Raw genomic sequence first — 9,799 nt, forward strand, 5'->3', positions numbered from 1 at the left:
TTCCTTAACAGTTTTGAAGATTAAATTAATAAAGGGTCTCAATACGCTGCAGGGTTATGGACAGAGCTGATGCCGAATCATTGGAAAAGGAGGAAATCAGAAGTTAACTGGAGAAAGAAATAAACTAGGAAGAATGCTAATCACAACCTGTGAGCTCACAATTTTTTAAATGCTATTATTCCTTCTTTTACTCCACCCCTCACAGCCCCTAGCTCTCTTTTAATTACCACTCGTGGGAGAGGTAAGCTGACCGGTTTGATAATTCTCAGCACCACAACGAGTGGTATAAACGAGTTTAAACTGGAGATCCTAAAAGCTTTCTCTTTGCATAAGACAAATTTATAGCTTGGAAACTAAATATTTGTTCAAAGAACTGTTGAAGGTGTTTGAGCACACAGAAGAGATGAAATGGCAGATTAAATATTTCATTTACATGCGATATGCATAGCATTAAGTCCTATCTTAATTCTTCACCTGTTTTCTGAAATCCTTTGACAAACACAAGACATTTCAGTTCGCTCTTGTTATTTTGAGTGGCTTTCAGCATCATTTAACTATTTGGTGTTGCTTTGTGGAAGTATCCTAGGAAGGGTGCAGACTCCAGTCCCTAACAGGAGTGCCACAGGTTCCAGGAGGGTTGATTCCTTCTTTAGCAGACATTTCCAACGTGCTGCTACTGAATAAGGATGCAACTTCACCCAGGAAACCAGATCTGACTCCAGCGGGCATGCAGATGCTCTGTGGATAAGCTCCATAGGAATGTTTATAAATAGAACAAACAAGCAAACAAATAAGCCAATGGCCCTCCCTGCCACAGAAACTCAACCAAATTTCTTTGGTGGGAACAAGGTTCGGCAATTTTGGGGCTTCTAGGTGTTCAGTGCAGTGTTTATTTTTGCACAGCAAGCCATATGGCACGGGCTTTACCAGAGCCATTTCCACCTCTGGGGTTCTTTGGTTTTGGGTTGGTTTTTTTTGGCAGCTCGCTGAGCTACCATGAAACTGTGATCTATAACTCACTCAACCAAAGCTGCACAACAGGGTGGCAGAGATTCCTCTTGTACACACTCTTGTGCACACAGACACACACATGCACACCGTTTGCCCTTTTTCCTTCCTGCCAGTACTGTTGAAGAGGAGAGAACAATTCTGTGAGGATGGTGGTCTGATAATCTCCCACAGTCAGCTTTCAGGAGAAATATATATGTGTATCCATAGGTTCAGGTGATGATTTCAGCATACAACCTACATGTAAACAGGCGAAGTTTATTAGAAAAAAAATGTATTCCTTACTTGTACTTCTAATAGAAAATATTAAAACAGCAGCAAATGTGAGCATTAGTGACTTTCAAAAGGGTTTTTATTCTTCATGCCCTAAATGCCTAAACTAACTTAACATTTGACGTAGTACACAAGCTGTGATCATAAAACGAGTTTTACTGGGAAGCCATGTTTACTTCTTGTGTATCAGACTTATTTTAATTCATTCTGGGTATGTTCCAAGCGCTGTGTTAGAGATTAAAGGCAACTGTGCACCCCAATTAGCAGCCAGCCCTTTCTAAGTAAAAATATTTCTGAGGGGCAAGATGAAAGTGGAATAATTTCTGTTCATTAGCAGTAGAGAGCTGGGGTGGGTTATTTTTCACTAAACGGTTATACCTTGATTTTGAGCACCTCAGGATTTAAAACGAGTGACCACGTAAAAATGAAACCCAGTGCAAAAATACCCCTCCAGGATCGCTTTCGATAGAGCAGCCGGGCTCTGCAGTAAAAAGCATACTGACTAGTAAAACGTCGCGACTGTTCGAGACTCCAAGCTCTCCGGCAGAAAATCTAGCTCTGGGGCACTAATCTCCCCGTCTTTCGTGCAAAACTTTTCCGCTGCAGTCGCGATGCAGGCCGTAAAAACTATTGCTTCCCTTGAAAAAATTCACCCTGTTCCAGGGGGATAGTCGGCCGCAAGGCTGAAAAAAGTCGCGATTAGAAGGTCTTTACCACCTCTTTTAGAGTACGATTCCTCTGCGCCAGTGCAAATCCTGCCTTGTACCCTCTGTAAGCAAGCAAAGTTTGTCCCTTTGGAGTAATATGGAGTTTACCAACTGAAAATCGAGCAAATAAATCTCGAAACTGTATTTCAGGGTGTAAAACACACCTGAAAGACTTGTTTTAATTTTCACATTTTCACGGAGGCCTATAAATCTTACTTTTCACTAGCTTAACCTTCTGGGGGGAAAAAAAATTTTAAAAAGGAAGGAAAAAAAGAGAGAGAGAAGAAGAGGAGAGGAGAGGAGAGGAGAGGAGAGGAGAGGAGAGGAGAGGAGAGGAGAGGAGAGGAGAGGAGAGGAGAGGAGAGGAGAGGAGAGGAGAGGAGAGGAGAGGAGAGGAGAGGAGAGGAGAGGAGAGGAGAGGAGAGGAGAGGAGAGGAGAGGAGAGGAGAGGAGAGGAGAGGAGAGGAGAGGAGAGGAGAGGAGAGGAGAGGAGAGGAGAGGAGAGGAGAGGAGAGGAGAGGAGAGGAGAGGAGAGGAGAGGAGAGGAGAGGAGAGGAGAGGAGAGGAGAGGAGAGAAGAGAAGAGAAGAGAAGAGAAGAGAAGAGAAGAGAAGAGAAGAGAAGAGAAGAGAAGAGAAGAGAAGAGAAGAGAAGAGAAGAGAAGAGAAGAGAAGAGAAGAGAAGAGAAGAGAAGAGAAGAGAAGAGGAGTTAAACATGCGGCTAGCACAGCCCGCCCGGCCCTGGCGCGGCGGCGATGGGCCGGGAGAGCCCCGCGGTGCTGCCCGTGCTCCGAACGGGCAGGAGCGGGATGGACGCTGCTGCCCGGCTCGGTGCCCACGGGCATTCCGGCCACCCGTAGCCTCGTTTGCCGCACGATTCTCCTAAAAGCAGAGCATTCTGCGGTGCCTCGGCCTTGCCCATCCTATTCCCCCTCGGCCACCCCGGGATAAATCTCCGGCGCCTCCTATTAACTTCCTAAGGAGCAGGATTGGGGAAGGAGAGTCACCCACCCGGCTAAACCACCCCAGGATCCCGACAGGGACCCCGATGACTGATTTATTCGCTGCCATTGTTTTACTGGACAACATTCTCTTCCCGAGAAATCGGGCGTCTCGGCTTCATATTGTTTGGAAACATCTTTGAAAATACCCCATCTGCCCCTCGTTTCGCCAATCGTAACACCTCTTTGATTTGAAGGAGAGAAAGCTCAGATCCTGTTTTTTATTGAAACCAGCGGAGGACCTTGGGAGGAGGGGGCTGGAGGGCGGAGAAAATGGGAGGGGGAGCAGGGCTGGGGGCAGCCGTCGGTCGGCATTAATCACACGTCTACTTTGTCAGGAGGAGACAGTGCCGATGCGTGCGGCACACGTTTCATCAGCCGCATCCATGCCCGCATCACCTGCGGCCGGCAGCCGGGCCCTGCGCGGGGAGCGGCGGGGCTGCCGCCACCTGAGCGGCTCCGCGTCCCGCCCGGCTCGGGGTCCCGTAACAATCGGGATCACTGGCTAGGATGAGCCCGTAGGTGCGGGTTTACCTCCTGCTCGCCCGGGCGGTTCCTTGCTCGGGCAGCCGAGGGGAAGTACAGGGATGCTGACTGGTTTCTGGGCGGAAAGCTGAAACTTCAACATTTCCCTGGAAATAGTTCTTCATAAGACATGTTTTCAAAGACACACAGAGCCTCTGTCATCTACAAACACATCTGTGGGTGTATAGGCGTGTTGGCTTGTACACGTGAATTCGATAATATGCACATCTCTTCCTCGTGTAAGCGAACTTCCTGCTACCAGATTTCCCTTCTTCAGTTTGCCCTTCTCCTTGATATGCCAGGTTCTGTCTTTAAAATCGGCCCCGACAGAGTTTTTTGGGGTAAACTCCGCGGGAGATGAATTTATTCATCTGAAGTAGTCCCTGCCCTCTGCACTGAAAATAACGCAACGTAATAATTGCAGGACTGTGGCTTCAGCACAAATCCGAGCCCAGAGCACAGCCCACATCCTGGTCCCCATTCCGGTGCCCTGTGAATCGGGCGTTTGTGTTGGCCTATATGAGAGTGCTAGTTATGCCGGACTGGACAAAACTCTCCATCAGCTCCCGAAGGCGTGACACTGGTGGGAGCAATGAAAACACTTCTTTGCGGGCTCCCTCGCTACTAGCATGAAGGGCAAATTGTCTACCGTAGAGAGTCGCCTTCGCCGGGAAAGGGACAGAGGGACAGGAAGGATGGGCAGGATACACGGGAGCAGGGATGAGGCAGAAATGTTTGGCTCTTAGGTTTTCAGAGTTTTCTCTTTTTTCAATACTCTGTCCGTGACGGTGTGATCCATCTTACCCTAATACAGAGAAAATAACACTGAATTTAGTATCTTTTCATAGCTTTTCGAATATCTGTCCGTTTTACAGATTAAACGAGTGGCTGCTGGAAAAAAAAATCCCAACACTGTGAAAGGAATAAAACTCTTAAGTCCATAAAGATGAAATGCAACAAGTATGTTGAATACATAACGCTGCTATATAACAGTTTCAATTAGTTGAGTAAGTCCTCTGTAACGTCTTGTAAAGGTGTAAGGACACATTTACAGTAAAAGTAACATAATGTTCTCAACTGTACGAGTTAATTATTTCCAGATTTTTTTTTTTTTTTTAAGAAGTGAGTTTCACAAGTAAAGGCTCTGTCCGTGTATAAAACAAGTGATGTATTTTTCCAGCATTAAACATCTTGAGTTCATAATGAGAAGTGGAGGAGAGAACGGACACTTAAATAATTAGACTCAGGGATTTCAGAGACGGGGTAGGGGGGAAATAACGAAATAACAAAACAAAAGAACAGCCTTTTGTCTTTAGGGGAGCCGCGATTATGGCAACCGTGTCTCTTTTCCTCCTATTTATCTCTATTCAATAGCAACAGTACAGAAGGCAATAACGCCGCCTGGCACGGCCAGTCACGGAAGGCAGTCGTGTGTAACCAGAGGCTGGGAGGGAGAGGGGAACAGAGACTTCCTCCCCCTACAGTTCACGAAATCTCGAGAAATTTTGCGAAAATTCTCATCTCGAGCTCAACGCGTTCGAACTTCTGGAAATAGTCAGGGTAGTCTCAGGAGTGTCGCAAGATCGGTGCACGACCCCAGATCTCTGTGCCAGCAGCCTTGCTCCTCTCCAGCCCCCGGCGCCCCCGCTCTGCCCTTCCTCCCGCGGGGAGCCGTGGGGACGGTGGCACCCTCCTCTGCCACAGGGCTGGGGCTGACCCGGGAGGAAAGTGTCGATACTGTTTGCTTCCCTCCCTCCGTTCCTCCAGGGCCGACTGTCCGTTCAACCTCATGTTTTTTATGCTGTAAAGGTCGCGACTACTTTGTTCACAAGGAACTGGACTTGCTCCGGCTCCCGAGTGGAGCCGAAATCTCACCTCTCTCCCCGTGATACTCTGCTCCCTAGCTGGGCTCGTGTGGTTCCAAACAGCCCCCCTCAAAATGAACTGCATGAACTCACCTCCCTCCTGATAATTTTCCCTTAAAATTTATCTCATACTTAACCGTATTTTAATTTTCTTAGGTATGGGTGTAAAGTCTCAACCGGTCAAAGCAGACACGAAAGGGAATAACAAGGGCGGACGGGATTTCCCATGCTTAGGCCTTCCCTAAGACTGAGTTCAGGACCTAAAACTCCATGCGAAAGGTTTGGCTTTAGGTCCCTGTGCTCCACAGCTTCCAAGACGTAAGATGAGGCTGACCAGGGATCCCTTGGTAAAAATCAAGGCGAAACTTAGTTGTCACTAATTTTTATTGGCAATAAAAAGGCCCACAAATTCCTCTCTTTTGTACGTGTTCACTCAAATTTATCTGATTTTAAACCAGGTGCCAGTAGCAAACAAAATTAAGCGTTATGAATCTCTCTTGAAAATACTTACATCATTTGTCAGAATATTTTGTTCATGATTAATCAAACTCACTTTGGGTTCTCACACTGCACCGAGACCAAAGAAAAAGTCTGCAGATTATTTTAATTTTTAAAAGCAATCTATTGCAGGATCACTGTTTGCAGAAAGGGAACATATATACGTACATACAAACATATGTATATATAAAATTTTCTAAGTAGCACATTATGCACACACATATTCCAGAAGAGGTAGAGCAGTGCTTGACGGTGAGGAACATTTTCCCAGTCCTCGGGGAAGTCTGGAGGAGCTCGATAGAACAAGAATCACATGAGCCTTGATTCTTTGGACTGGTTTTCACTTTTTTTTTTTTTTTTTTTTTTTTTTTTTAATAAGGTAACAGGAGAGACGAGTTTCTGATATCTGTAGGTAAAGCATATTTGCGCTTCTAAGGACGAGAAAACTAGAAACGTCTCTCTGACCTGCGACTGGGACCACAGAACATACTGTTCTAAAACAGAAATGTCAAAGTAGAGTAATTTACCACCTGGATGTCCTTGACTTGGGATGATTAAAGTTCAATCCGAGGTGTGTGCACAGTTTTACCGTGTTATTTAAACGCATCAAAGGTCATAAAAGGATTCCAATAACATGAGTCGCAAACCAGAGAGCTTCCTCTGTGGAGAAATTCGTATTTTATTTTAGCCAAAACTCCAGCATTCTCTTGAAAGAAAAAAAAAAAAAGAAACAAAGAGGAGGAAAAAAAACACCGAGATGGTAGGGGGGAAAGGGATTTAATTTCTCAAGGGGGTGGCAGACTTGAAAGAGGCTGGAGGGTCGGGTTCTGGGGGATACACCCGGGAAAGGACAGAGCTTTCTCCTATCATTAGCTGTGCAGACATCTAGTGGGAAAGCCTCGCCATTGCAGCCCGACCCCTCCGCCCCGCGGGAAGGAGCTTACCGCGGCTCCTCGGACTCTCCGCTGCCCTGCTCTTCTCTCCTCTCCGCTGCGCTCCGCTCCCGTCCCCGGGCCGCGGCCCCGCCGTGCCGCCGCACCGGAGCGCCCACGGCTGCGCCCCGCGGCGCGGCCCCCTCGCCCCGATTGGAGCCTCCCAGTGCCAGTCCGGCCCCGCCCGGGTTCTGCCCCGGCGAGACCGGCCCCCGACCGATTTCAGCCCCACACGGGCGACCCCACAACCTGCCGCGCTGCTCCGCCCGGTGCCTCGCTCCCTTTGGCACGGGTGGTGCTCGAAACCGAAGTACGGATACCCACCCCCCGCGGTCTCTGGGACTCTGTTTACACTTGCAAATCCCTGATGGTTATCGTCAGCAGGGGACGGGAGCGTGCCCCGGCCTCCGGCGGGGCCACCGAACAAGCCGGGACACGCGGGGCGCTGAGACCCGCGGCTCCGGCGGGCGGCGGACGCACGAGCTTACCCGGAAAAAAAAAGTTTTTGCTCCTTTCTGGGTTACAGATCTCAGCAGGAGTAGGCAGAAAAGACGGGAGCGGGGATGGGTAAAGCAAATGTAGAACTCGGCTCCAGGCTCCCCAATGCCATGGCAGAAATTCAAGTTTTCATTTACGCCGCGGGGAGAGGACGGAGTATCCGGGGAAAGTGGGAGAGACGAGGGGGCGGCGTTGACCTTGAGTTTTAAAACGTGTACCGGCACTATAGCGACCGATCATTCCGTGCCCGGGGGTCCCAGGCTGTCCCTGTCTAACAAACAAATGGCTTCTCTTTGGGCAGGACAGGCGCTTCCAAGCTACAGTGAGATCCAGTGTCAGGGTTGCTTCTATTTTGCGGAAAGTTGGGTGTGTATTTTCTTAACTGAGTGTTCTCCTTCAGTTCCACCTTCCCTCTTTTTCTAAGGAGTTCAGATCACTCCAGTGTCTTAGTTGCTGCCTAATCACGTTTCAGCTGATTCATCATCTGCCCAAATGATGAGGATGCTCGGAGATCTCCGACTTATAAATGCTTAAACTATTGTTCTTTCAGCCCACACGTTTTTCTTTCACCAGAGCAGTTTTTTCTTGTTTCTTTGGTGACTACACATGCCACTCTTATATTTCCACACTGGGTATCAGAAACCTCTTCTGATCCTTAAAAGCCATCATCTTCCACAACCTTGTTTTCTGTTCTTTGCTTGACGCTTTCTCTCCCTCAAGTTGCCAGTCACCTGTCGTTCCCAATGGCTTGCAGGAGTGCTTCTCACCTCGGAAGCAAAACTGTCTCTTTGGATACCCAGCAAGGCAAAGAGACATCTTGCAATGCGCACACAGGTTTGAATTATTAGGCTGTAAATTTCGTACCGTGATAAAAGCTTCAGCTGTGTTGTTCAATATTAAAGTTTTTGGCAATAGCATCACTTGGGTTTTTTACTTCCTTCAACCCCCGCCTCAGACCTACATTCCCCTCTCACAGATTTCTGTGAAAATCTTTCATGTTTTGTTTTAATATCGCATATATACGTTTCAGGTTTCTTAGCTGGTATACAAATAAGAACGGACATATGGCAAGAACATTTGATGTTTGAAAACGGGCAGAAGATACTTGCTAACCGATTTCCGCTGTGGAGTTATATGGGATTCTCTTTTTATATACAGGCAACTTTTATGTCAGCTAGGATATTCTTGCTCACAGTTTTTTAAGGTTTCGATCCTGTGGTTATTATTAAAATAAGTAGTACAATCGATAACACATACAACCCCCCGATAAATGCAATTTAATCTTAATTCTCTGATTGGGATACTTGTATATATAATTTCGTCTTTCCATCTAAGGGGGATTTTTTTTCCACTTGCCACGGTGGTGCCATCTACAGAAAATGAGACTTTGACTGAAAGTTAATTATGAGATTACAATTACTTGATTACCTAGGCACTAACCAAACTTCGTAGGAACCTCAGCATAAACTTCTGACCTTTCTTTTAGGGACTCCCAGAGTAGTCACAGAACCGGAACTGACATCCCTTTAGAATCTGGCTAAAATTAACAAGCTCCCTCACCTTTATTCGCCAAACATTTACATCACACGAAGTGGTGATGACGTGCCTGTTCATGCCTTCATCAGCTCACAGTGACGTTATTCCTGTGGTAAAACTTTCTGACCAGTTTGGGAGTTGGAGTGGATTATTCCCCCAGCAGCAGGTGGGCTGCCGGGCCGCGGCAGTGGGATGTGCCCTCGTCCCTCTGGTCCCTACACCAGTGGCCTGATCCTCTCAACCTGTCCAGCTTCTCATGTCCGCACATACAGGTTTCAGATAGGATCCACATCCACACGTAATGGACTTCTCGAGGGGGAGCCCCTGGGCTGAGAATTTGTTGACCTGGCAACATCAAGAAGCAGAGTTCGGCGGGTATAGATACTTCAGTGAGCAAAGGCGCACCAGCCTTTATGTTTCCTTTGCAACACACCTACGATATGTAGCTTTATGTTACACCCGGCTGTTTGAGGGGACGGGGAGGTCGGGCTCTTCCTTTCTCTCTCTCTTTTTTTTTTTTTTTTTTTTTTTCTATAGGAGGGAGGTGTGGCTGCTGGCCGCGCCGGGAGATGACAGAGAATTTGACATAGTCCCCACACGCATCAAGAGAAATTGCAAAGAAATACGGTCTTGTGAAAGTGGATGACAATTGGTAATTGCTGGCAGGCAGCTAGTATCTTCCCCACAATAGGAAGGAAGCGGCTCCGAGCGAGGATAGTGGCTCACTGGCACCAGGGCAGCTACATCTGCAGGAAAATGGCCTCTGGTTGCGTGCCAGGGGACTGGGGATATTCTTCCTTTAGGTATCTGCCCTGGAAGACCAGGGGGAATGTTTGGCTAGAGATGAACCTTGATTGTTCAGCCGCTCGTTATTTTGCATGTCAGATGAGTCGCTATGAAACCATTCCCTTTTCTCTGTGCCATTATTGGACTAAATATACTTCGGCTCCCGGGACT

The sequence above is a fragment of the Oenanthe melanoleuca genome, chromosome 2, assembly GCF_029582105.1.
Source record: "Oenanthe melanoleuca isolate GR-GAL-2019-014 chromosome 2, OMel1.0, whole genome shotgun sequence".
Lineage (NCBI taxonomy): Eukaryota > Metazoa > Chordata > Aves > Passeriformes > Muscicapidae > Oenanthe > Oenanthe melanoleuca.